The sequence below is a fragment of the Ovis canadensis genome, chromosome 22, assembly GCF_042477335.2.
Source record: "Ovis canadensis isolate MfBH-ARS-UI-01 breed Bighorn chromosome 22, ARS-UI_OviCan_v2, whole genome shotgun sequence".
NCBI classification, from domain to species: Eukaryota; Metazoa; Chordata; class Mammalia; order Artiodactyla; family Bovidae; genus Ovis; species Ovis canadensis.
The window spans coordinates 64,128,849-64,154,877 of NC_091266.1; the positions used below are offsets into that span (position 1 = coordinate 64,128,849).

At 45.3% G+C, this 26,029-nt stretch overlaps 1 protein-coding gene and 1 long non-coding RNA gene across 8 annotated transcripts in view; one reads left to right on the forward strand and one right to left on the reverse strand.

The window, feature by feature from the left end:
• MGMT (O-6-methylguanine-DNA methyltransferase) overlaps positions 1 to 26,029 on the forward strand; it is a 268,884-nt gene that overhangs the window by 92,245 nt on the left and 150,610 nt on the right. The gene's annotated exons all lie outside the window — the stretch shown is intronic.
• Positions 21,670 to 25,575, reverse strand: LOC138427794 (uncharacterized). The gene is made up of 2 exons (XR_011252180.1): positions 25,020 to 25,575; positions 21,670 to 24,904 (listed from the first exon to the last, which is right to left on the reverse strand). It is a non-coding gene; the product is annotated as an uncharacterized lncRNA (long non-coding RNA).

A 26,029-nucleotide genomic window follows, 5' to 3' on the forward strand; every position in this document is an offset into this window, starting at 1 on the left:
GGATTTGTCACTCCTAACTTAAGAATGCTACTGTTCCACACAGTAGCTTTTCCAAGATATTAAGCAGTGTGGCACTTTAAGGCATACTGAAGCAAAATAAACAATTGAGGGACACAGACTCCTGCTTTAAATGCAAACCAACTATGTTTAAAAGTATAGAAGTCAGGAATGGGCTGAGAAGCCTTGGCTATTGTTACATATAGACATCACCTTAAGCTTGCTTTAATTTTAGATTTTGAGCCCAAGAGGTGAGACTGGGCATTGTGTGTCCTCTGGGTTTCGCTTTCACTTCGTGTGTCTTTTTTGAACTATGATTATAATGTTATTTCTACAATTTGAAGTACTATTTTGGTGCTGTCCTGGCAGGAAGTAGGGTTTACAAATCAGGACAATAGCGATGTCCTGGGGCTTTTGGGCTCCTTTTTCTTGGTATTCTTGCTAGGAGGTCTCTCTCAGGGGCCTCTGCACAGGACACATGTCCTGGGATTTGAGAGGCGGGGAAGAGTCGGGCGTTTCCGAGGAGGACGCCAAGGAGCGTCTGCTGTGCTCCTCTAAGTTAGAAAAGTGATCTTGGTCTAGAACTTGATTATACGATAGTTTTTTAAAAAGCTATAAAACTTTTGAGGTGCTTGGGAGAAATTCGAGAAATTTACCATTGGTGACAGTTCTTACAGGCTGTTTAAAAAAAGTCAAGTCAAAAAAGTCCGGTGTAACCTTAGCTTCCTGGGAGGTGGTTCCATTGGTTGCTTTCGGCGGGTCTGGAGGAGACGAGGGGCTGGCTGGCTCTCCCGCCGCCTCTGCCAGCTCTCCCACCTGCTTCCTGCCTGAAGCCACCAGCTGGGCCTTGCTGTGCCCTCTCTCAAAGGGAGAAGAGACTGCCTTCTCCCTTCCAGACCTGCAGCAGCCCCACCCAGCACTCTTCATATTCTGTTGATCAGACTAGACTCCTGGAATCCAGGTTTTCACTGTGTTCTGCCGTTACTTGCATAGAGACTGTGCTCTGTGTTTCACAGGTCGTCTCTCACTGGGAGCTCAGTACTGCAGTGTTACGCGGGATACGGGCCTGGGTGTGTCCTCTAGCTCATCCGCCCAGAGGGAGACCGGAGTGTCAGAGTCAGGCTGCTGGGCCCGACTCCAGCTCTTGTCACTCCCCAACTCTGGCAGGTGACCCTCTGCTTGCCCTGCAGGGTTCAGATGTGGTGGGGTCACAAACACGGGCTCAGTAGTGGTAATGCTGATGGTCGTGGGGTGGGAGAGCGATGCTGATGGTTGCAGTCCACAGCCTGGCTGGTGTCCGTGAATGGCTCAAGGAGACCCAGCCCAGATTCGCCCTGAATCAGCAGCCTGACTCAGGTTTATGCAATAACTAGCTAACTTGTCCAGGTCAAAGGCTACCTTCCAGTCCGGCTGAGTCCCAGCACCGCTCCCGTCAGGCGTGATGACAAGCCCCACCCTCCTGTATGCTTTCCTGAGTAAGTTCTGTGCCGCCGTCATGTCCCCTGTGGTCTCAGCCACAGAAGAAGCGTTATTTTAGCCTGAGAGCTAACATCTTTGGGTCACGGACACGTTGAGGAGACACCCGTGTGCTTGCTGGCCTCACCTACACTGGGGGGAGGGACAGGAGGGACTGCAGAGCGTTTCTGGAGAGGTGTTTCTGGTTCAGCCTGAAGGAGCGCTCTGTCCTGGGCAGCGTGGCTGTGCACACGCCAGGCGCCCCGGGAGGACCTGTTCCTGACAGAGCGCGGTTGTCCTCCGAAGAGTCCCGACTGAGGTGTGTTCACAGGTTATAAGTTGCTTTTTTGCTTTGAAAGACAGAAAGAACACTTGTGGGTTTTTGACACAACACTTGTGGGCTTTTTCCCCTTCAGTCGTATCGTGAGAATGCCGTTTCATTCCTTGCCTGCTCAGACAGGGCTCGCTGTCGGCGTGAGTGTAGCCTGAGTGCGGAGCTAGAGCTGGCGTGCTCCTCCTTTCTTCCGGGGGTGCTCTCCTTTCTCCTCACCAGGCGGTGTTTGCCCCCGGCCACACCTCCCCGCACGCCCCACGCTGGTGCTGTTAGCCGTCCTGTCCTGTGTTCCTTCTGGTGTGTTGACCTGGGTCTTGTCATTAACTCGTAATCAGACCTGAGTCCAAATAGAATAGGAATTAAAGGCTTTGAGTAGGGACAAAGGGCTGCCGTGTTTCCTAATATTATGAGCGAAGATTTTTGTTTAGGAAGCACCCATCAAACACCGCTGTGGCCCTGACTTTGTTGGCGCAGTGATCTGGAAGTCTGGGCGCCTGTGGTCCCAGGCGGGTGGTCAGAGGTGGGGCGCTTGAGGTCACCATGTGTCCTGCAGCTCCACCCCCGCCTCCTCCCGGGGTTACCTCACGTTGCGGGGCATCGGGACAGGGACCTGCAAAGTCTGTTTTCAAACCAGGTTATTTTGAGAAAGATCGTAGTGAACTTACCAAAGGTGGTGAGGCTGATGAAGTGAAATAAAAACACTGCAGTGAAACTTACTTGAGTGCAACATAATGAGTTCTGTTTTTCATATCTGGCAGATATCGCCCACTAAATCTAATCTGCAATGCTGAAAATTATGCCATTTTTTATGATTTGTTTAATTTTGACTGAAAAAAATTGACTATTCATCGATTCTTGACCTGCGAGTATTGAGGGGAAAATTTAGTTAATAAGAATTTTCATGAGGTGTAAATTTAAATGTATGAGGACTCTGCTTCTCCTGTAATGCTATAGACATTAATTTAGAAATTCTGTAAGAGCCTGAGGGCCTCAGGGTGTCTGAAGAACAGGAAGTGGAGGTAGACATGGTTACCTGCTGGCCAGGGCGTCTGTCCCTGCCACACGGGCAGGGGTCTGTGTTTACTGCCCGCCCTTGGCTGCTTGTGGCTGCGTGTAATTAGAATGTTACTTTTGTTATACTTTCTTTGCCTGTGAAATGATTTCTGCACACTCAAGGGTAACAAGTCACCTGGAGATCAGGTCATGCTGTTGGTGCGTGCAGTACGCTCTGTGGAAAGTTTTCTCTTGGTTCCCCTGTCTGCAGTTCAAAGGGGCTTTAAAGAAGTCATAAAAAATGAAGGATCCTAATATTGAAGTTGGAAAATGTGAGTGAATGACATTCTTTACACACCTCAACTGTCAACATTTCTAATCAAATCACCCAGCCTTCTTCCTTCTTAAATGGTACAGGCAATCTTTCCTGTAATAAACACCCCTACGTCTAATGAGAGGCCCTAAGGCAGCTTCAAATGTATGAATTCATTATAATTAAACAACATAATCTCAGGGCAAAGATGCCTGCTACCCAGTCTCTTAAACTTCATACAGCTTGGGTGTTTTATGAAAAATGTTACACATTCTGTTTACAACGTACTGCTGCTGTTTGAAGTATTGTATGTTCCTGTAGTACATAAGATGGGGCCGCATAATGGAGGAAAAATCAAGGAGGCAATCTTTCATTTTGTTCTTGTATGAAAAATTCAAAAGACTGAAAACTCACCCAGAGAAATTTTGCAAGCATATTATTTTCCAATGTTTCGATCAATTTGTCTGTCAACCATGCTGAGAGGTGGAAGGGGCCAGCAAAAGCAATTTAGCTTGTGAGGTCCAAAATAGAAATGTTTTAGGGAACCTTGTCACATGTTATTTCTTTATATTAGAACTGCTGTGTGTTTTATTTGCTGGTCATATTATGAAGAGAAATTGATATCAATCATCTAAGTAAGCTATGAATATCTGATATAAATATTACTGTTACACGCATGCCCCAGAACAAAATATGAATTAACCTCTTAATGCATGCAAAAACCTCGTGTGACAACAGACTCTTGTTTTGGATTTTTCCATTTAACAATTCATGGTGCATTTTAATTGATTGTACCCAAGTGACACTCGGTGGAAACATCTTGCATATGAACATTACTGACCCTGCCAGGGCTTTAATTAAGCTATAATCTTCCTACCGTAAGTACATCTGGGGTTGATAAATGTATCCAAACCATGCTTCCAGTCTGAGTGTTTTTTTACTTTTTTTAAAAATTTGTGCAGATATCAGAGTTTGAAAGAATATTCATTTAACTTCCAGTTAAATTTTTAGTTGGGATTTGTTTACATCAAGTTGTGTTAGGAGTGGTGTTAATACTAAGGTGTACATACAATTTCACTAAAACTTTGTCGTGGGGAAACTATAATTTCATAATGTTTACTGACATTTCTCCTTCAAATCTTAGGGGAACACATTAAGGTTATTTTTCAGAAAATGTATAATGCAAGGAAATTAAATCAGTTGGCTTAAAAAGACCCCGGTTTAATTGATCAGGTCAGTCAACATCATCTTCCTGTAATAGCCTTACTTGGAAGTCCTGGATGTGTCTTCTGGGAAGTTGACTACTGTTCACATGTCATTATTCTCTGAAAGCTTGTTATTTCTTCCCAGTTTCTCAGAAATTAAAACCAAGTTTAATAGTTGAGTATACTGGATTCTGTGGACGCTGATGAATAGAAATAAACTGTGACAAGTAAATCTTTCCGCTTGGCATCAGTATTAATATTCTGTGAAACAATATATTTTATATGAAAAAGCATTTTGAAATACAGTTCTCAGTTAATTATGATGACTTGGAGTGCAGGCTGTGCCCTCCAGTAGTGCTCACATGGTGTGATGGAGACGCTGCTGTCCCAGTGCCTGGCGCTTCCTATGTGTTCATCTGAATGAGGCACCGACACTTCTCTCACCTTGATCCCCCATTGCTGTGTGTTTAGACTCTCCTTAGGCTTGTGGGCTTTGTTTGCTTTGGAGCTATTTGAAACAACATTTATTGTGAGTAACTTTATATAGACATCTTTGTGTCCTTTGTATAAGTCTGTGTAGAGTCAATTCTGAGCAGTAGCATTAGAAAGTTAGATCTCTTCAGATTGCTTCATGGTTTAATTCTCATACTGTAACCGAGTAGGATTGAGTGTCCTCCCTTCTGTTCATTGGTCATTTGTGTTTTCTTAGTGAAATGTTTGCTCATCTTCCTAGTGGGTTGTTTGTTGTCTTTATTTTTCTGATTTTGCATATTAAAGATTGTCATTTCTATTGGGATACTTTCTGTGGATTTTTTAGAGCGAGATTTAATTTTTTACATAGTCAGACTTTAACTTATTTTGGAAAATTTTTCAATTTACAGAAAAGCTGTGAAGACAGCACATAGAGTTCTAACACAGTGTTCACCCAGTTTCTCCTGATAACAGCGTACATAACCGCGGCACGCTTGTCAAAACTATTGCCTAGAAATGGCAAAAAGTGAAGAAGAACTAAAGAGCCTCTTGATGAAAGAGGAGAGTGAAAGAGTTGGCTTAAAGCTAACATTCAGAAAACTAAGATCATGGCATCCGGTCCCATCACTTCATGGCAAATAGATGGGGAAAAAGTGTCAGACTTTATTTTTCTGGGCTCCAAAATCACTGCAGATGGTGATTGCAGCCATGAAATTAAAATACGCTTGGTCCCCGGAAGGAGTTATGACCAACCTAGACAGCATATTAAAAAACAGAGACATTACTTTGCCAACAAAGGTCCGTCTAGTCAAGGCTATGGTTTTTCCAGTGGTCATGTATCGATGTGAGAGTTGGACTATAAAGAAAGCTGAGCGCCATAGAATTGATGCTTTTGAATTGTGGTGTTGGAGAAGACTCTTGAGAGTCCCTTGGACTGCAAGGAGATCCAACCAGTCCATCCTAAAGGAGATCAGTCCTGGATGTTCATTGGAAGGACTCATGTTGAAGCTGAAACTCCAATACTTTGGCCACCTTATGCGAGGAGGTGACTGATTTGAAAAGACTCTGATGCTAGGAAAGATTGAGGGCAGGAGGAGAAGGGGACGACAGAGGATGAGATGGTTGGATGGCATCACCAACTGAATGGACATGAGTTTGGGTGAATTCCGGGAGTTGGTGATGGACAGGGAGGCCTGGCGTGTTGCGGTTTATGGGATCGCAAAGAGTCAGACATGACTGAGCGACTGAACTGAAGGTATTTAAAATATACAGTGTGATGACTTGATATATGAATACATATGCATTATGAGAGTATTCCACTCTCTATTAGCACATCCTTCAGCTGATGTATTTAGCTTTGTGTGTGTGTGTGTGTGTGTAAGAACATTTAACTTCTACTATTCAGCAAATTTTAGCTATATAACAGTGTTATCAACTGTAGTCACCAGGAGCTCCTTAACCCTTATTCATAAAATAGCTTCAAGTGTAAGCAGGCAGGCTTTGTGTTTGCCTTGTTCATTTCACTTAGTGTGAGGCCCTCCAGGTTCAGCCATGTTGTGGCAGATGTCAGGATTTCTTTCTTTTTTCTTGCTATTGTGTATAAACGGAACATCCCACTGCATTTATATATACATACACATACATACACATTCTGCCTGCTTGTCCCTCATTGGACATTGAGGTTGTCTCCACGGCTTGGTTGTTGTGAGTCATGGAGCAACACACAGCAGTGTGACTTGGTGGTTCCATTTCCTCCGGTCATATGCGCAGAAGTGGGATTGCTGGACCATGTAGTAGCTCTGTTTTTCTTGAGCCTCTGCACTGTTTTCCACACTGGCTGTACCGGTTCGCAGTCTCAGCAGCTGTGCACAAGGTTCCCTTCTCTCCATGTCTGTGCCGACATTCGTCACCTCTCGTCTCTTTGACATCCTAGACATCCTAACAGGAGTCAGGTGATGACTCATAGTGGTTCTCATTGGCATTTGTCTGATGATTAGTGATGCTGATCCTCTTCTCATAGACCTGTTGGCCATTTGTATGTCGTCATTGGAAACGCCTATTTAGGTCCTTTGCCTCTGGTGAAACTGGTTTTTGGGGTGTTTTTTGTTTTGTTTTGCTGTTCTATAAGTGCCTTGGATATTTTGGGTAGTAACCCTGTATTGGATATGTGGCTTGCAAATATTGTCTTCCACTCAGTAGGTTGCCTTTTCACTTCATTGTTCCCTTTGCTGTGCAGCTTTGTAGTTTGACGTGGTCCCAGTTGTTGATTGTTTGCATTTGGTGTCAAAAAGCCATTGCCTGGCTGACATCAAGGAGCTTGCCAGCTACATTTTCTTCTTGGAATGCCGTGGTTCCAGGTCTGATGCTACAGTGTCTAATCCATTCTGAGTTGATTTCTGTGTATGGTGTAAGGTCGGGGTCCAGTGGATTCTATTGCATATAGGTGTCCAGGTTTCTCAGTCTCATTTCCTGGAGGGACTATCCTTTTTCCACTGTAAATTATTGGCTCCATTGTTGAAAATCAATTGACCACATACGTATAGGTTTATTTCTGATTCTCTCTCTTCAGTTTTTATACTGATACCATACTGTTTAGATTACTCTTGCTTTGTAATATAGTTTGAAATCCAGACATGTGATGCCTCTAGCTTTGTTCTTAAGATTGTGTTGGCTTTTTGGGAATCTTTTGTAATTCTATGCAAATTTTAGAATGTTTTCTATTTCTCTGAAAAATATCATTAGATTTTTGATAGGGATTGCTTTGTATCAGTAGGTTGCTTTGGATAGTATGGACGTTGTAACAGTTCTGAATTTTCTCATTGATGAATACTGATACCTTTTCATCGGTATCTTTTATTTCATTTCTCAATGCCTTATAGTTTTCAATGTATAGATCTTTGAGCCCCTTGGCTAAGTGTATTCCTTGGTATTTTATTCTTTTTGATGATAATTGTAAATGGGATTTAAAAAAATTTCTTTCTCATAGTTCATTGTTGATGTTTATAAATGCAGCTGATTTTTTAAATTGATTTTGTATCCTGAAACTTTACTGAAATCATTTATTCTCAGTTATTAGTTGGTATCTTTATGATTTCACCAAAGGAAAGATATGGTGGAATCTTTCCTCTTCAAACAAAATTTTACGTCTACCTTTCTAATTTGGATATCCTTTATTTCTAGCTGATTACTCTTTCTAGAAGTTCCAGTACTATGTTGAATAAAAGGGATGAGAGCGGGCATTCTTTTCTTGTTTCTGATCTTCAAAGAAAAGCTTTTAGCTTTTCTCATCGAATCTGATGTTCGCTATAGGCTTGTCATGTATGGACTTTATTGTATTAAGATATGTTGCTCCTGTAACTAGTTTGTTGAGGGTTTTATTGTATCATAAAAGGAAGTTGAATTTTGTCAAATGCTTTTTCTTTATCTGTTGAACTTCATCTTGTTATTATGGTCCACATGGATTTGTGTATATTTAAACATGCTTGCACCCCTGGAATAACCCCCAGCTGGTCATGGTGAATGATTCTTTCAGTGTGTTTTTGGATTCTGTTTGATACTACTTTGTTGAGGATTTTTGCATCAGTGTTCATCAGGGATATTGGTTGGTAATTTCCTTTACTTGCAGAGTCCTTGTCTGGCTTTGGTATCTGGGTAATGCTTGCCTCATAAAATGAGGAGATGTTTCCTCTTCTTCAGTTTTTTGGAAGAATTTGAAAAGGACTGTTACTGGTTCTGTAAAATTCACTAGTGAGGCCATCTTGTCCTGGACGTTTCTCTGATGATAAGTTTTTGGTTACGATGTCATCTCTTCCCCCCAGTAGTTGGCTTCTTCAGCCTTTCTGTTGCTTCATGATGCTATCCTGGTAGGTTGTATGTTTCCAGGAATCGGAATCAGTTGTTCCGGTTTTTGTTTCATTGTTCATAATAGTCTCTTACCCTTTGTATTTCTGTGCTATCAGTCATAATGTCTCCTCATTAAACTTTTGAGTTTACTTCTTTTTGATAAGTCTAGCTAAAGTTTCGTTTATATTTTTATCTCTTAAAAAAAAGATCTTAGTTTCCCCTTTTCTATTAATCTTTTTAGTCCCTAGTTATTATTTCTGCTCTGATTTGTATGTTTTCTTCCTTCTAACTTTGGACTTAGTTTGTTCTTTTTCTGCTTCCTTGAAGTGTGAAGGTAGATTGTTATCTGAGATCTTTTTTTCTTAAGGTAAGTATTGAGAGCTATAAATCCCCCTCTTAGAGTTGCTTTTGTCGCCATGAATTTTGCTACGTTGTGTTTCCATTTTCCTTTATCTCAAGATGCTTTATTTCTTTTGGTTTCTTCTTTGACTCATTTGTTGAGTCACCTGTTGCTTAATTGCCGCATATTTGTGAACTTTGCATTTTCTTCTTGTAATTAACTTTACACTATTGTGGTTAGAAAAGATGCTTGATGTGATTTCAGTGTTCTTAAATTTATTAAGACTCGGTTTTTCGCCCTAACATATGATCCATTCTGGAAAATGTTTCATGTGAACTTATGAAGAATGTATTTTCTGCTTTTGTTGAGTGGAATGTTTTGTAAATGTCTGTTAGGGCCATCTGGTCTAATGTGTAGTTTAAGTCCAATATTTCTTTACTGATTTTCTATCTAGGTGATCTAGACAGAAATGTTGTTGAAAATGGGGTATTGAAGTCCCTATTATTGTCTGAGTTAAGCTGAAGAATTGATGCTTTCAAATTGTGCTGGAGAAGACTAATGAGAATCCCTTGGACAGTGAGGAGAATGAACCAGTCAATCCTATAGGAAATAAACCCTGAATATTCTTGAGAAAGACTGATGCTGATGCTCCAGTACTTTGGCCACCTGATGCAAAGAGCCAACCCATTGGAAAAGACCCTGATGCTGGGGAAGACTGAGGGCAGGAGAAGGGGGTGAGAGAGGATGAGCTGGTTGGATGGCATCACCGACTCAATGGACGTGAGTGTGAGCAAGCTCCCAAGATATAGTTGTGGGCAGAGAAGCCTGGAATGCTGCGGTCCATGGGGTCGCAGAGAGCTGGACGCCGCTTAGTGACTGAGCCACAGCAGCCTCCTCATCACTGTGTTGCTGTTTGCTCTTCCTCTGGAGCTGTTACTCTCTGCCTTCTCCATTTAGGTTCTCCTGTGCTGGACGCATGCTATTCACAAATTCCACATCTTCTTGATGAGCTGACCCCGTTATTATATAATGACCTTTGTCTCTTGCTACAGTCTTTGGATTAAAATCTACTTTGTGTAACTTAAGTGCTGCTAATCCTGCTTCATATCCATCCTTTTACATTCGGTCTGTATGTCCTTACAGATGAAGTGAATCACTTAAAGACTGCTTATAGTTTTTTAAAAAAAGTCTGTCTAGGTTTTCTATGTGTTTTGGTTGGAGAATTTAGTCCATGTATATTGTGAGTAGTTATCGATAGCTGTGGGCTTGCTGTTGTCACTTTACTGATTGTTTTCTAGTTGTGTTTTCGTTACCTGTTTCCTTTCTTGCTCTCTTGATCTCGTGTGGTTACCATGAGGCTCACATAAAGCATTTCATCAGTATCACAGTCTCTTTTAACCTGATAGCAAATTAGCTTCATTTTTAAAGCTGCTTTCTGTGCATGTGTGCCTGTGTGTTCAGTTACTCAGTTGTCTCCAACTGTTCGCAACCCTATGGACTATATAGCCTGCCAGGCTCCTCTGTCCATGGGATTTCTGAGGCAGGAATACTGGAGTGGGTTGCCATTTCCTCCTCCAGGGGATCTTCCTAACCTAGGGATCGAACCCACTTCTTCTGCCTTGACTGGCAGGTTCTTTACGTTGAGTCACCAGGGAAGCCCATAAGTAAGTTAGGGTGATTTAGGTCATCCTCATCTGTTAGAATGATTAGGGTGACCTAAATGCCTTTCAAGTTCAAGACAGTCGCTCAGTCATGTCTGACTCTTTGTGACCCACCCCATGGACTGTAGCCTACCAGTCTCCTCTGTCCATGGGATTTTCCAGGCAAGAGTACCGGAGTGGGTTGCCATTTCCTTCTCTAGGAGATCTTCCTGACCCAGGGATCGAACCCGGGTCTCCTGCATTGTAAGCAGACGCTTTACTGTCTGAGCCACCAGGGAAGCCTTTAGTGTTAAGTAATTGTGATTTTAGACCATGAATTTTAAATCATTATAACTAGACTGAAATACATCTTAATTAATTACAGGTGGGGTTTGCAGGTATTGCATCATCACCTGTGGGGCTCCGTTTCCTAGGGGATAGGACCTCATCCCCAGTTCCTGATGACCCAGATCTTGGTGGTGTTTTCCACCAAAGAGATTGTGTTTCACGTCAGTCACTTTGTGTTACTCCCATCTCCGTCTGGTTTGAGCGAAACGGATTTCTGATGAAATGATGGACAAAGACGCAGGCACTGAGTCCAGATGTCAGCATGAGAATGTTGGCTACTTGCCAGTATGCGGACTCTTTTCAGAATGAAAACCTCTGAGACTGTTAAGAAAAGTATTTCCTTTCAGGACTTCGTTGGTGACCCTGTGGTTAGGACTCCGTGCTTCCAGCGCAGCGGGCATGGGTTCAATCCCTGGTCGGGGAACTAGGATCCCACATGCCGTGCAGCACAGCAAGAAAAATAAATTACTTTTCTTTCTTTCTGTTTACACACTGAGGACAGTCTCTAAGTGTCATAAAATCTTTGTGATAATGCTCACAGTACTTGGTGGTGATGTGAATACACACAAAAATTGTTTCAGTAGATTCTTTGGCGGAGAAGGCAGTGGCGACCCACTCCAGTATTCTTGCCTGGAAAATCCCATGGGCGGAGGAGCCTGATAGGCTGCAGACCATGGGGTCGCTAAGAGTCGGACATGACTGAGTGACTTCACTTTCACTCTTCACTTTCATGCATTGGAGAAGGACATGACAACCCACTCCAGTGTTCTTGCCTGGAGAATCCCAGGGATGGAGGAGCCTGGTGGGCTGCCGTCTATGGGGTTGCACAGAGTCGGACACGACTGAAGCGACTTAGCAGCAGCAGCAGCAGCAGCAGCAGATTCTTTGGCAAAATATTTTAAAGCTCCAGTTTATCTTCCAGCCGCCTCAGTCTTTAAAACAAATATGAAAAGTGTAGCCAGGCAGCTTTCTCTTTAATTTATACTGCATGCTGGTATTTTGTGGGAGGCACTGTGCTGGCCTGTAAAGAACGGGAGCAGAGACGGCTCAGCACGTCATCTCAGCTGCTGAAGTGACGTGCTGGCCTGCTCAGGACAGGGGAGGCTTCTTTTCAACATTCGTTTTAAATGGTTCCTTTTCTATCACGAGTTTTGGAAGACTGTTTACAAAGGAGACAAAGGGTCCTTATGATGGTGACTAGTAGTCTTGCCTGGAGAATCCCAGGAACGGGGGAGCCTGGTAGGCTGCCGTTTGTGGGGTCGCACAGAGTCGGACACGACTGAAGCGACTTAGCAGCAGCAGCGGGCCACTAGCAGTGGGCCACTTTTCCAGTGATGCCCTTCCTCCTGCAGGCCTCTTGCTGACTGTGTGCTCAGGGCTGCCCCCTACTGGTGGTCTTGCAGCAGCCCTGTGCATGGGTTTTGTGACTGAGCTGATGAGAAGGGGGTGTGTTACTGGTGGATTTGTTTAAACAAGACCTTTCCAGGGTTGTACTCAGTACAGAGTATTGATCACAACTTTCCTCTTCCAATAGGTAGCTGGCAGGCGTTTAAAAGATTACATTATAAGTAATGGAATACTGGATATATTTTGCTAGCTTTAACTTCTTAAAACATTTGTGTGCTTTTTAAAAGTTCCTTTTCCTTACAACCTCTGCAACCTATTTAGATTTTAATTTGTAAAAGGTTGTTACACATTTAGTTTCAAATGATAAAAATCAATCTTTCATTTTTTGGTGAAGCTGAGAGGAAAAAAGTAAGATGTGAGATAATTGTTAATGCAAATGATGTTAATGCTTAAGAATAAAAAAGTTCTCCCCATCGTTGCTGTTTGGTGTATTTATATTCTCTTTGCAGTTTTTCTTCTCTGAGTAAAGCACATAGGTTTCAGTGCACCGTCCTGCCTTGGCCCTCAAGTGAAAACACGATTCCTCTGTGCACCCAGGCCTGCCGTACTGGTGTGGCTGCTGCTGACTTCATATCGACTGCAGGGACTGTTGACCGAAAGGAGAGTTATTTCTTTCTTAGAGGAAAGATATTTATGACTGAAAAGAGTCCTAAAAACATGAGAATATTGATCATGTTTTGAGAGATGCTTGCACTGAATCACTTGATATACCTAAATATCGGCTTTATTCTATCTTTCCTCAAAGACAGATTGCTAACACAAAAGATGAACAATCTTGAGGGAAAAAAATATCTTTCTGCAAGGTTGTCTTCCCTCCATAACAATAGGGAGAAAAGAGGCCTGCGTGGCTCCCTCAAACAAGGGCAGACAGAGTAAACAGCGTATTGGAAGCTCTTGTGAAGCTGCCTTGGGTGTGCTTGATTTAACGGGTAGTAATAAGTTAAATTAACATCAGATGGAAATTCACATAGCTAAACATTTAGCCAATCTAACAACAAACAATTATTGTAAAATCAACATAAAAATAAAGACAGCAAAAGATCCATTATCATCTGAGGACCCAATTCGTCGTTTTTAGAGGTAATCTTTTGGGGTTCCTTGAAAATTTATAAAGGAAACTTATAATGAAGTGAATTACTCACCAGTCGGATGTGTTTGTAGGGCAGGTGCTCTCCTGCTGCTTCTTGTCCCTTGAGCTGTGGACACGTTTTGGGTGGCCCTTTCTCTGCTGCTCGTGTGGTTCCAAGCTGAAGGGGCAGCAGACTCCCCGCCGTGGTACCGAGTGTGACTTCCTCCTGACAGGTGGCGACCCAGGGCATGGTTTTGGCCCGTCCCCGAGCTGGGTCTCAGCATTTCCTGCTTGTGTCTGGCCGCATCCCTCTCTCCGTGGGGAAGGGCCCTGTGTCTCTGTGCAGGGAGCGAGGCTCCTTGTGTGGCCTTGGGGTGAGCGTGTGATGGTCTGTGCTGCCAGCCCGTCTGCACTGCCAGCTCTGCCCTCCCCATCCAGTGCTGCCTCCTCTCCAGGCGAGGGAAGCATATTCTGTCACTGTTAATGGGCCTGCAGTGTGTGTGAGACCCCACAGACTAACCCTGGACTTTGTTCTGGAGAGCTGGAAGGAGAAAGAGGGGATATGTGATGTGCTCGTGTGTCAGTGTGGTACGGAGGACAAGTGCAACACCCCGAGGTGGAAGCTGGCCAGCCGAGCCTGAGACTCGGCCTCAGATGGAGCCAGGGAGCCTGCTGCAGAGCAGGAGGCATCGTGTGTGTGGAGCGGTGGCCCAGTGTTGGCCGTGGTGGAGCACACAGGGCAGGGTGTGCACAGCCGCTGTGAGATGGGCAGGGAAAGTCCCCTTGGTAGGATTGGAGGGCACGGCTGCCAGGGGGCTCCTGCCGAGAAGCAGCCCGAGGGCTGGGTGCTTTGCTTCACAGCCCCGAGCACTGGCGACTCCTGCTTCACCAGTGGGATGGCGTGGGCAGGTCCTGTCTGGCCTGCCTACCGGGGCCTGGCAGGCATCTGAAGCTTTAATTGCCAACACATAGAGATCAGGAGATTTCACATTTAGTTAAGCATGTATGGCTGCTTCTTCATCTTTACCTTCTTTTTTTTGTATGAAATTTAGTTTTACTGATTTTATAGTATACGGAGATATTTTACATAGCCTAAAATGTACCCATGTAAAGTAGACAGTTCAGTGGACTTTAATAGAATTGTATACGTCATAAGCACGGTCTAATTTTAACACAGCCCGCCCCAAACTAGGCTCCTCTCACCTATCAGCAGCCACTCCCTCTCCTCTCTTCTTAGCCTCAGGCAACCGCTAGTCTGTCTCTATGAATTTGAATGTTGTGGACATTTCACATAAATGAAATCATTTAGTATTTGGCCTTTTATGTGTGGCTTCCTTCACTTCTATGTTTTCAAAGTTCATACATGTGAAGCATATTTCAATACTTTGTTCCTTGTTACGAGCAATATTCCACGGCATGGATATACCACGTTTCATCTGTTTGCCAGTTGACGGCTGTTTGGCTCTTGTGAATCATGCTGCCGTGAACATTCACGGACAGTAGTTTGTGTGCCTGTATGTTTTCATTTCCTTTGAGTAGATTCTGAGGAGTGGAATTGCTGGGTCCTATTTTTTGGGTGGACTCGAGGAGTTGGTGATGGACAGGGAAGCCCGGCCTGCTGCGGTTCATGGGGTCTCAAAGAATCAGACACGACTGAGCGACTGAACTAAACTGGTGGCAAATCTATATTTAGCATTCTGAGGAACTGTCAAATAGCTGTACCATTTAACATTCCTATCTGCAGCACACTGTTCTTGGGGTTCTCCAGGCAAGATAATTATGCTCAAAATCCTTCAAACTAGATGTTAGCAGTACATGAACTGAGAACTGCAAGATGTACAAGCTAGATTTAGAGAAGTCAGAGAAACCAGAGAGCAAATTGCCAACATCTGTTGGAACACAGAAAAAGCAAGGGAGTTCCAGAAAAACATTTTACTTCTGTTTCAGTGACTATGCTAAAAGCCTTTGTGTGGATCACAACAAACTGTGGAAAATTCTGAAAGAGATGGGAATACCAGACCACCTGACCCGCCTCCTGAGAAACCTGTATGCAGGTCAAGAAGCAACAGTTAGAATCAGACATGGAACAATGGACTGGTTCCAAATTGGGAAAGGAGTACATCAAGGCTGTATACTGTCACCCTGCTTATTTAACTGGGCTTTCCTGATAGCTCAGTTGGTAAAAAATCCACCAGCAATGCAGGAGACCCCAGTTTAATTCCTGGGACAGGAAGATCTGCTGGAGAAAGGGATAGGCTACCCACTTCAATATTCTTGGGCTTCCCTTGTAGCTCAGCTGGTAAAGAATTCGCCTGCAATGTGGGAGACCTGAGTTCAATCCCTGGGTTGGGAAGATCCCCTGGAGAAGGGAAAGGCTACCCACTCCAGTATTCTAGCCTGGAGAATTCCATGAACTGTACAGTCCATGGGGTCGCTTATTTAACTTCTATGCAGAGTACATTATGCAAAATGCTGGGCTGGATGAATCACAAGCTAGAATCAAGATTGCTGGGAGAAATATCAATAACCTCAGATATGCAGATGACACCACTCTTATGGCAGAAATCAAAGAGCAACAAAAGAGCCTCTTGATGAAAGTGAAAAAATGAAAAAGGAGAGTGAAAAACCTGGCCTAAAACTCAACATTCAGAAATCTGAGAGCATGGCGTCCAGTCCCATCACTTCATGGCAAACAGATGGGGAAGCAGTGGAAACAGTGGCAGAGTTTACTGGGCTCCAAAATCATTGCGTTCAGTGACTGCAGCTCTGAAGTTGAAAGATGCTTGCTCTTTGAAAGAAAAGCTATGACAGACCTAGACACTGGATTAGAAAGCAGAGGCATCACTTTGCTGACAGAGGTCCGTATAATCAAAGCTATGGTTTTTCCAGTCGTCATGTACAGTTGTGAGAATCAGACCAAAAAGAAGGCTGATGGTTTGATCCTGAAGAATTGATGGTTTCTAATTGTGGTGCAGAAGACTCTTAAAAGTCCCTTGAACAACAAGAAGATAAACCAGTAAATACGAAAGTAAATCAATCCCAAATATTCACTGGAAGGACTGATGCTGAGGCTTCAATACTTTGGCCACCTGATGCAAAGAGCTGATTCATTGTAAAAGTCCCTGATGCTGGGAAGGATTGAGGGCAGATTCAGAAAGGGGTGACAGAGGATGAGATGGTGGGATGGTATCACCAACTGAACGGACATGGCGTTTGAGCAAACTCCAGGTGATAATGAAGGCCGAGATCCTGGCATACTGCAGGCCATGGGGTCGCAAAGAGTTGCACGCAGCTTAGCAGCTGAACAGCAACAGCAGCATGTGAGGGCTGCAGTTTTTTTACATGCTTACCAGCACTTGTTCTTGTCTTTCGGGTTTTAACCTTCAGAGTGGGTATGAAATTGTGCTTGTTGTATAACATAGAGGCAAATAATGGAGCTGGGAATGATGAGCTGGGTTTTTCTTTAAAATGGAACTACTTGTTGGGTGTTAAAATTATAGTTGGCCACAGGGGACATACTCTGTAAGCTATTTAGATTCTCAGAAACAGTATTTTAAAGATCTGAATGACATTGGAAAGTAAGTGCCTGTGTTTAAAGTATATGGTTTGACATAATTGGACATGCGTTGCACAATCAAAATAATATCTCCATCACCCCTCTTACTCCTTTGTGATACCCCTCTTTTCCCTTCCCCGCTCCTGCATCCCCATATCTCTGCCTTCACTACACGTCAGTTTGCATTTTCTGAAAGTTAATAATGGACTATGTATATTGTCATGTATGTTTAATACATGTAGAATCTTGGAGCTTTATGAGTGGAACCATGCTGTCTGTCCCCTTCCCAGCATGCTTATTTTTGGATTTATCTGTGTTGTGTGCACCAGTAAGCCATTCATTCCTTTGTTTCTGGATAGTGTTCCATTTCAGGGTATAAGATGTGTTTATCCCAAATCTTTTGTATAGGGGGGTTCTGCCCAGGTCTGACTGTTGCAGATAAAGCGCTGTGGACATATGCATAGGTCTTTGTACAGACATGCTTTCATTTCACTTCTAAGTGCAGCGTATGATCAGTGGACGCTTAACAAACACCACAGATTCCCCAGCGATCCTCTGCAGCAGCTGTCAGCTTGCTGTCCTCCCAGTGCTGCATGTGAGTCCCAGTTTCTCCATGTCCTCTCTTTCCTTTTCAGAGTTTGTTTCCTTCTGCCTACAGGACTTGAATGTTTCTTCCAGTGGAGAATCCCCTGGAGATGGATATGTATATATACATAAATATATAAATTTTAGTTTTGTGGGCTGAAAACTATTTTAATCTTAACAGTTGAAAGTTTTTTGCTGAGAACAAAATCTAAAGTTGATAGCTTTTTCTAAAAATTCTTGTTCCACCATCTCCTGACTTGCATTGTTTAGGATCAGAAATCTGCTGTCATCCTTATTTTTGTTTCAGGTATTGCAAGCCCCACCCCTGCCCCCAACACCCAGCTTTTGAAAAGATTTTCCTTATCATTGGTTTTGAGCAGCATGACTGTTTTACATTTTGGGGGGTCTTGCTCATAAGAGTTGTCTGTCTGGACTAGAGCCCTGTTCAGTCCAGCACTCATGGTTCTCACCGCTGAGATGAGGCTCCTGAGTAATGTCCGTGGTGTCCTGTGAGCTCTGTGAATGGTGTCCCTGCCACCTGGTGGGAGCAGGTGCCTTTCTTCCTGAGTCTGACTGTCTTGTAACCCTCTGGCTGATCTTGGTGCATCTCTGCCCTCCTCAGCATCTGCTGGCCAGCCCTCTGCTCGTCTCTGGAATCCGCTTGCTGTGGCTCTCCTTTTGTGTGCTTTCTCATGCAGGCTGTCACCCCTCTGCTCTCCCTGGCCTGGGCCTCCGTCTCCTCCACTCAAGAGTCCTCTTAGCTCTGCCCACGTTCCCTCTACCTTTGCCACAGCCTGGAAGCTCTCTAGGCAATCAGCCAGGACAGCCTCAGGGCTCTCCTTGTCTGCTGCCCATCTCCCAGGCTACTGACCCTCACTGCCTGATGTCTAGTGCCTGGAAAACCAATGCTTATACATTTTTCCTGTTTTTTGTCTTTTTGCTTGTTTAAAGCAAGAGTGAAAACCCTGTCCCTGCCCCTCACCTTGGTTAGAAGGAGCAGTTGTTAACAGCTGCTGTACTATTTCTAACAGAGCATCCCTACATTATGAATAAACCCCAAGGAAATTGTCAAAAGGGCATCGTGTCCTTTTAGTAGAAAATCCTTGCCCCCATGAATGTATGACATTAATATATATCTGTGGGACAGACTTACAAAACACCAAAACTTGGAGGAAATGATTTTACATTTCCATCTCAGAAACACTCAGGTAACACTTTCTCTTAGCTTTTTTATGTCTCTGTATAACTGGTGTCTTCTTGGCTCCTCAGTTCTCATCATGGCTCTCATTCTCTAAATGGCTTCATGTGTGTGGTGGGTAGAATTCTAGATAACCCTCCCTGATCCATGCCTTTATATGGCCCCTTCTCTGAGAGTGAACTTGAAAAAGGAGTACGTGGGGCTTCCCTGGTGGCTCAGTGGTAAAGTATTTGCCTGCAGTGCGGGAGACCCGAGTTTGATCCCTGGGTCAGGAAGATCCCCTGTGGAAGGAAATGGCAACCTGCTCCAGTATACTTGCCTGGAGAATCCCATGGACAGAGGAGCCTGGCGGGCTACAGTCCATAGGGTTGCAAAGAGTTGAAGGCGACTGAGTGTGAGTAGGAGCTGTGGACGTGATGGGATAAAACTCCCACAATTACGGGGCAGAAGATTTCTGCAGATGTAATTAAGGTCGTTAATCAGTTGAGCGGATCAGAATGGAGATTATCCTAGAGTAGGCCTGTCCTAACTAGCTGTGCTCTGCAGAGGATTCTGAGATCAGAGACAGGCATCTGCCCGCCTCTCTGGCCAGCATTCTCACGTGCTGGGAAGCAGGCCTACCGGCAGGGGGCCTCAGGTGGCCTCCTGGGCTGAGAGCTGCTCCTGGTTGTGGCCAAGAGAAGCTCAGCCCTCAGTCCTGCAAGGAGATGAATTCTGCCAACAGCCTCTGAGGTAAGAGGACTCTCTGAGTGTCAGCAGGCTGAGAGCCACTGCTGTGGGAGGGCTTAGTCTTCACCTGGTGACCCTGCCCTGGACTCCTGAGCTGTGGACTCTGGAGATAAGAAATTGGTACTGTGTTTTGCCACTAAGTTTCTGGGAATTTGTTTGCAGAAGTAGAAAGGTAATGCACTTTTTTTTTGCATCATTTTAAAACTTTCTATAAATGAAAGTATGCTTTGTTCTCATGCATATCTGTGCTAGCCTGTTCTTAGTTCATCGTTTCGCTGTCACACCCCTCCTGTGCTGCCACACCCATGTGCTGACTCTCACACCGGGGAATAGGAGCAACGGTCCAGCGTGGCTGAGACTTGGGGCATGGCTTCCGTTGGAGATGCTTAAGAGGACATGGAGCCTGAGGCCCTAAGAGCCAGCTCTGTGGTCATGGGCAGCTTGCTCATCCTCACCCTCGCTCACCTGGGGAGTGGTGGTGGTGGCTCTCCTCTCTCACGGGGCTGTTGCAGGATTTGCAGGATGCTCAGCTCCTGTGAGCTGCTCAGTCGTCAATGCTGCTTTTATACCCACGGTATTAAGTTTCACATGCGCACTTAAATACTTGCTGAGCTTAATTGATGGAGGGGCTTCAGAGCCTCCAGGAGATACTGGCCCGGCCCATCAGAAGGGAGGCTCCACTCTCCGAGTCTGCAACAAGCAGTGTGGCGCCATTGCTTTTCAACTCCCGTGCTCTGGGTACTGCTCCTCAGCCTGTTGCCATCTTACTTAGAAGTACGTCTTTATATTTAATATAAAATTTAATATAAAAATGTGGTTCACTTTACAGTTTAATTTCTCTGAGTATTTTTAATAAACTGAGATGTGCCTAAATGCAGTTGTCCCTGAAAGTTACCTGGAGTCTATAGCTCTATGTGGATTGCAAACTGGTGTTTAGAAGTTAGACTCCTCAGATGAGTGCTCAGCATTATTTACATTTTAATAAATAAAGTGACTGGAGACAAGGTGAGCAAATTTCCCTCTATATTTTGTGAATCTATACCAGCAAAGACCAAGAATCTATTTCTCTTTTGTAATGAGTCATTTCTACCCATGGAATTGCTGGTGGAGGCAAGAAAGTATGAATCTTATTTTTGTGGATCTAGCCAAGAAAAAGAACGTAAACTTTGAAAAGTGTGTCATTTACCATTCACAGCCTAATGAAAAACTCGGAGAGAGTAGAAACTCTCCATAAAAATTGTGATATCAGCATTTAAGATACAGCAAGGTAGAGTATACAGGCATTCAAGGGATTCACAGTCCACAGTTTACTGGCACTCTAAATGCTATGAATCTTGTGCCAGCAATCACAGTCTCGATTTTATTACCAGCCGGGCCCCTTATGAGGATACATTGGTGCCCTGTACAGTTTAACAGACTTGGTGAGGCATCCCTGCCTGCCTTCTGTAGCTGATGGAAAAAAGCTGGTCCGTCACCTTCACAGATCTGAGGGGTGCTTGGGCCAGACAAAGTGGCCATTTAGTTAAAATGTGTCTGAAAAGGACATGGGTTGAAAGTGTTGTTTGGGCCTAAGCGGTGAGTGGGCCGGGCCAGGTGGGCAGGTGTCTGTGGTTCCACACAGGGTGAGCTTGGTCAGCGTTTGGTGTAGGACAGTCCTCGAGGCAGAAGGCAGGTTAGGGCAGCACCTTGCCTGTATGTGGTGAGCAACTGGTTTTCAAACTTCAATTTTTGACAGATAGGTCTTGATCAACTCTTTGAGGTGCATTTGTGTTTCTTCCTTTTGAGATCATTGGTGCTCCCTCCTTCCCCAATGATTTCCTTAACACTAGCTCAGGCAAAGACTCCAGAGATACAGTCCTGTGTTGCTGATGGATCTGAGAGAGAAGTGTAACACTTCTTATTTTTCTTTATACCCTAATAACAAAAATGCTTTGATTTCTTAGCTATCTTTAGAAACAGAGTCACGCCGTGTCACGTTCTGGCACTCCTTTAGCTTCAGGAAATGCCAGAAATGCCGATACTGTGATCATTCCCACTCTGCTGCCTTCTTTAAAGGTGAGCTGTCAACAGCGCAGCAACAGTCACGACTCCAGCAAGGAGTTACACTACACCGAAGGTTTAAAGAGTACAGATTAGAAGTTTCTTGTAAATAGGTTTAAGGGTTTAAAAAAATCAGATTCTTGAGACATATTAAGATTTGTTTATTGAGACATACTTAGATGTGTACAATCTTACGTTTGGCCTGTGTTCTTTGAAAGCTTTAACTTTTCATCTGAAAGACTCAGAGGGCATTGCCTTGGAAGCTGGGTCTGAAGCAGCTCTTTGACAGTGTCAGTATTTAATCTGCCTTTGGCCACAGTGAGCTTGTGCCAGGGGACCCGGCAGCTTCCTCCTGCCTGCTGCCCCAGAGCAAGTGATCCTGGCTCCCATCCCCTGTGCTGAGGACCACCAGCAGCAGCCCCGCCCACTGATAGTGGGCGTGGCAGGCCCTGGGGTCCTGGGAGGGTGTTCAGTTGTAGCAGCCCCTCTACTCCCCCAAACATTCCGTCTCCAAAGATCGTGCGCCTCTGCCACCAGTACATCCCACCCCTCCAGGAAAACAAGTATGCATGCGCACTGCGGGCTGTGACACGGCAGAGTCCCTCTGAGGTTGTCCACATCAAGGTGACATGTGACTGAGGATGGCAGGGCACCGGGGACGGCCCGTGGGGCTTCCTTCTGGCTGCGGTGAGAGGAGGAGCAGTGTGTCCCCAGGGCGTGCCTTCACGCCTTGCCCCAGGATCGTGAGTCTTCATCAGAGCTCTGAGACTTGGTTCATTCACTTCATAAATCATATGGGAACGATAGCATTTGAGCTGTTTCAAGTTCTTTTGTAGAAAAACTGGGCGTAAAGGCCAAAAACACAAAGAAGCATCCAGAGGTTTCCTGGGAACAGACCTAGGGTGCCCAGTCAAGGGTGCCTAGGTTCAAGATGACTGACATATTTGCTCCTTTTTACCAAGTGTCTTAACTAAATGTTGGAAATTTTTTCTCTCAACTAGAGATTGAAATTATATTCTTGGAAAGTATACATTCTTCCATTTTTTGAATTTCCCAAAGAAAGCCCACTTTTCAAGCACTGTGATGACATTACGTGTAGCTTCTGTCTCAGACCTGACCTTTTGTGGTGGCAGATCAGTGAGAGAGGTGTCCACGCAGGAAGGCCCCATTCCCACCTGAAACCAGACTGGTTAACATGTGGTCCATGGGTGGTCTTCAGGGAGACCTGGAAACTCCCTGGAGTTGGACAAGAAATGCTGACCTTCTGTGGATGTATGCCTTTGATCTTCTTCTTAGAATGGATCTCATAGCATCCTCTAAATTTTCAAAGGTATCTATGCACCTGTTTGCAGTCATACAGACCCTAAATAGAACCCTTGCTTTAAATGCACAGCTTTGCACTTAATTTTTTAAAGTCCCCAGTGTGATATATAGCAAGTGATTTAAAATGATCTATTTTGTAGATAAAAATGGGTGTGGCCCAGCTATACATAGTGAGCCATCAAGGAATTCCACTTGTCTTTACACTCAAGTGAAGGAATATGGCAACCCACTCCAGTGTTCTTGCCTGGAGAATCCCAGGGACGATGGAGCCTGGTGGGCTGCCGTCTGTGGGGTCACACAGAGTCGGACACGACTGAAGTGACTTAGTAGCAGAAGGAATAGGAGACCATTTTGGAACTTCATGCTAGTTTTTGAAAAACATCAAACAGATTCTGGCCTGGAAGGAGATGTTCAGGGACTGGGTAGGAACAATCCAAACAAATGCCCGTGTTTACAGAAAGTGACCTGAACACAGAATCGCTGCTGGAGTGGCGGAACAGGTAGCAGTCAGGTTCTGCAGCCCCGACGGCTCTCGGGTGTGCACGGGGCATCTCTTGTCCTGAGATTCCCCTCCCTGCAGAGTGCAGGCAGCACGTGCGCTGGTTCAGGTCTGACTCCCGGGTGAACCTCGGTGGGGCTCTGTGCCTTGGGGTGTCTGTGGTGTCAGGGAGGACGGTGTGAGCAGTGCCGTGGCCTTGCTGGCTTACCTGCCACTCCTGCCGCACGCACTCGCTCCTTCAGCTTCACGCCTCGTCACTGTGGATCAATTAGGGCAGGTAGAAATGGTGGGCGCTCAGTCGTGTCCAACTCTGTGCGACCCCATGGACTGCGGCCTTCCAGGCTCCTTTGTCCATGGGATTTTCCAGGCAAGAATACTGGAGTGGTTGCCATTCCCTTCTCCAGGGGATATTCCTCACCCAGGGATTGAACCCTGGTCTCCTGCACTGCAGGCAGATTGTTTGCTGTCTGAGCCACCAGGGAAGCCCCATTGATAACTTGTTTTAAAATACAGTGAAATCTAAGCCAACCAGAATAATGTTGGGAAGAGTCTTCAGCATGGCAGTTATTCATCTCTGTGGAGGCCCAGCACATGCTCTTTGCTCGGGACGTCTCGCCAGGAAGGACTGATGGTCCTCACAGTGGACAGTGAGCATGTGTGAGCCACCCAGACTTCGTCCGTGGTTCTGCTGCACCCTGGAGGGGGACACCCACTGAGAATCTTAGGGTTGCCGTGGAGGGGGTTCTTGTTTGTCAAAACACCTTCCTGTCTTAGTAACTAACCTGTAACAAAAACAAGACTGAATCTGCTTTGGATGTGACTCCACGCTTAGAGCAGTGTTGTTCCCTCAGATGGCCAAGGCTCTGGGTGTTGTCCAGAGACAGCCAGCCTGAGACTTGGTGTCCCAGGCTGTAACCACTATCGGCTCTTGCCCTCCACAGCCCTGTCTCACCAGTGGACCACACAGGACAGGGGAAGGACTGCCTGGTGTGTGTGTGGTGGGGGGTGGGGGGGTCGTTATAATGAGGCCCAAGCAGGTGCTGCTGCACAGCTTGCCTGGGGCCTTCATGGGCCTAGGGTAGTAGTAAACTCTGGGGACACATGAGTCCCCGGTCCCCCTAAGCCTCCATCTGACTTTCCTCTCCTGTAGATGGTTAGGGTGAATGAGCGCGAAGGTTCCACACACTGATGGATGCCTTTCTTTATTTTGCCCGCAGTTGAGCTGCGGTGGGGAGGGGGACGTCCAGAGCTGGATGTCAGGAGGTTCATATCCCAGGGCACCCTGCTGCATCGGAGCTCTCCGGCTACAGGGGAACCTTCTGTACAAATTGCTCCATTGTCATGGCTGGCATTCTGGTTAAAAGTTCATCTGGATTTCAACCTCGCGTGAAATTGCAGAGCTGCCACTGGAAAGCTCGGCCTTACTTGAGAACCTTTAGGGAGCTCTCCGACATTGCAGCGAGGATTGAGCAAAACATGCTGAGTTCCACTTACTCAAATTTGGAGGAGTGGAAAAACCTTAAGTTCTCTCATTTTTATCATCTACTTTTCAGTTATATCTAGAAAGACAAAGAGAAGCATCATTGTTACATTGTGAAAACCTTTTAAAATCTTTTGAAAGAAAAAATCTGTGGGGTTTGCCAACACAGTTAGCCAGCCCCTCTGTTCCCTTACCTTGGATTATCCAACCTGGAGATGATGTGGGCTTTGAGTTGTTCGGAGGCCTCAGGCATTTCCTCCACAGCAGAGGTTGGCAGACTCTGGCCCATGGTCCACGTCTGGCCTACCAGCCGCGTCTGTTCCGCCGGAGCGCTAAGTGCAGTTCTACCTTAAGGTTTGTAGGAGATGAAGATGAGGAAACAGCCCTCCTGTGGTGTGGGCACCCTGAGCGCTGACCCTCTGCCGAGGAGCGCTTGCAGCCTCTGCTCTCTGGGGCTGAAACACGAGACTGAGAGGCTTTCAGCGCTTCTGCTTCCTCTGCGGGGCCCGTCCAGGCCCGCCCTGCCTTGGCCGCCCCCTCACGGCCTCGCCATCTGGGCTGGTTCCGGTGAGCCATCTCAGACCCCGTCTTTTCCAGGCTTGTGTGCACCATCTGAGCATGCCGGCCTGACCCCTTTGATCCTGGCCACTTGTGATGGACACATGGGAAAGAACTCGAAGGTCCTCTGATAGGTAGAACTAGAGGCAACAAGTTGAAGCCACTTCCTGTTCCTCTTCTTTGAAGGAGGATGAATGTGTTCAACAGCCCTGCACTCTTGTCACTTGGGGTGCGGCTGGCAGTTAACTATAGACTCTGAGCGGCTGGGCTGTGCAGGATGTGCTGACTGGGGAAGGTTGGCAGATAGTTTGTGAGCCGGTGTTTTTGTTTTTTTTTTTTTTAAAGCTCAGTGAACTAGCCAGAACAACAACCATTACTTTCATTGGATTACTTGTTTCAAAATTAAATTAATCAAATTAGGTAAACATCTGTACTGTCTCTTACTGCCCCAGCAGGCTGCCCTCAAAGTGGCCTGCTTGGATGTCAGCTGGTCCTGGGTTGTCCTGAAGTGCGGGAAGTGGCTGTGACCTGCTGAGGTGGCCAGCTTTCCACACACGTGTGAAATTCCCGAATTAATAGGAAACCGCACTGCATAGTCTGATAACTTACTGAAAAGCAATAATTAGAAAACAGTTTTTATAGTGGA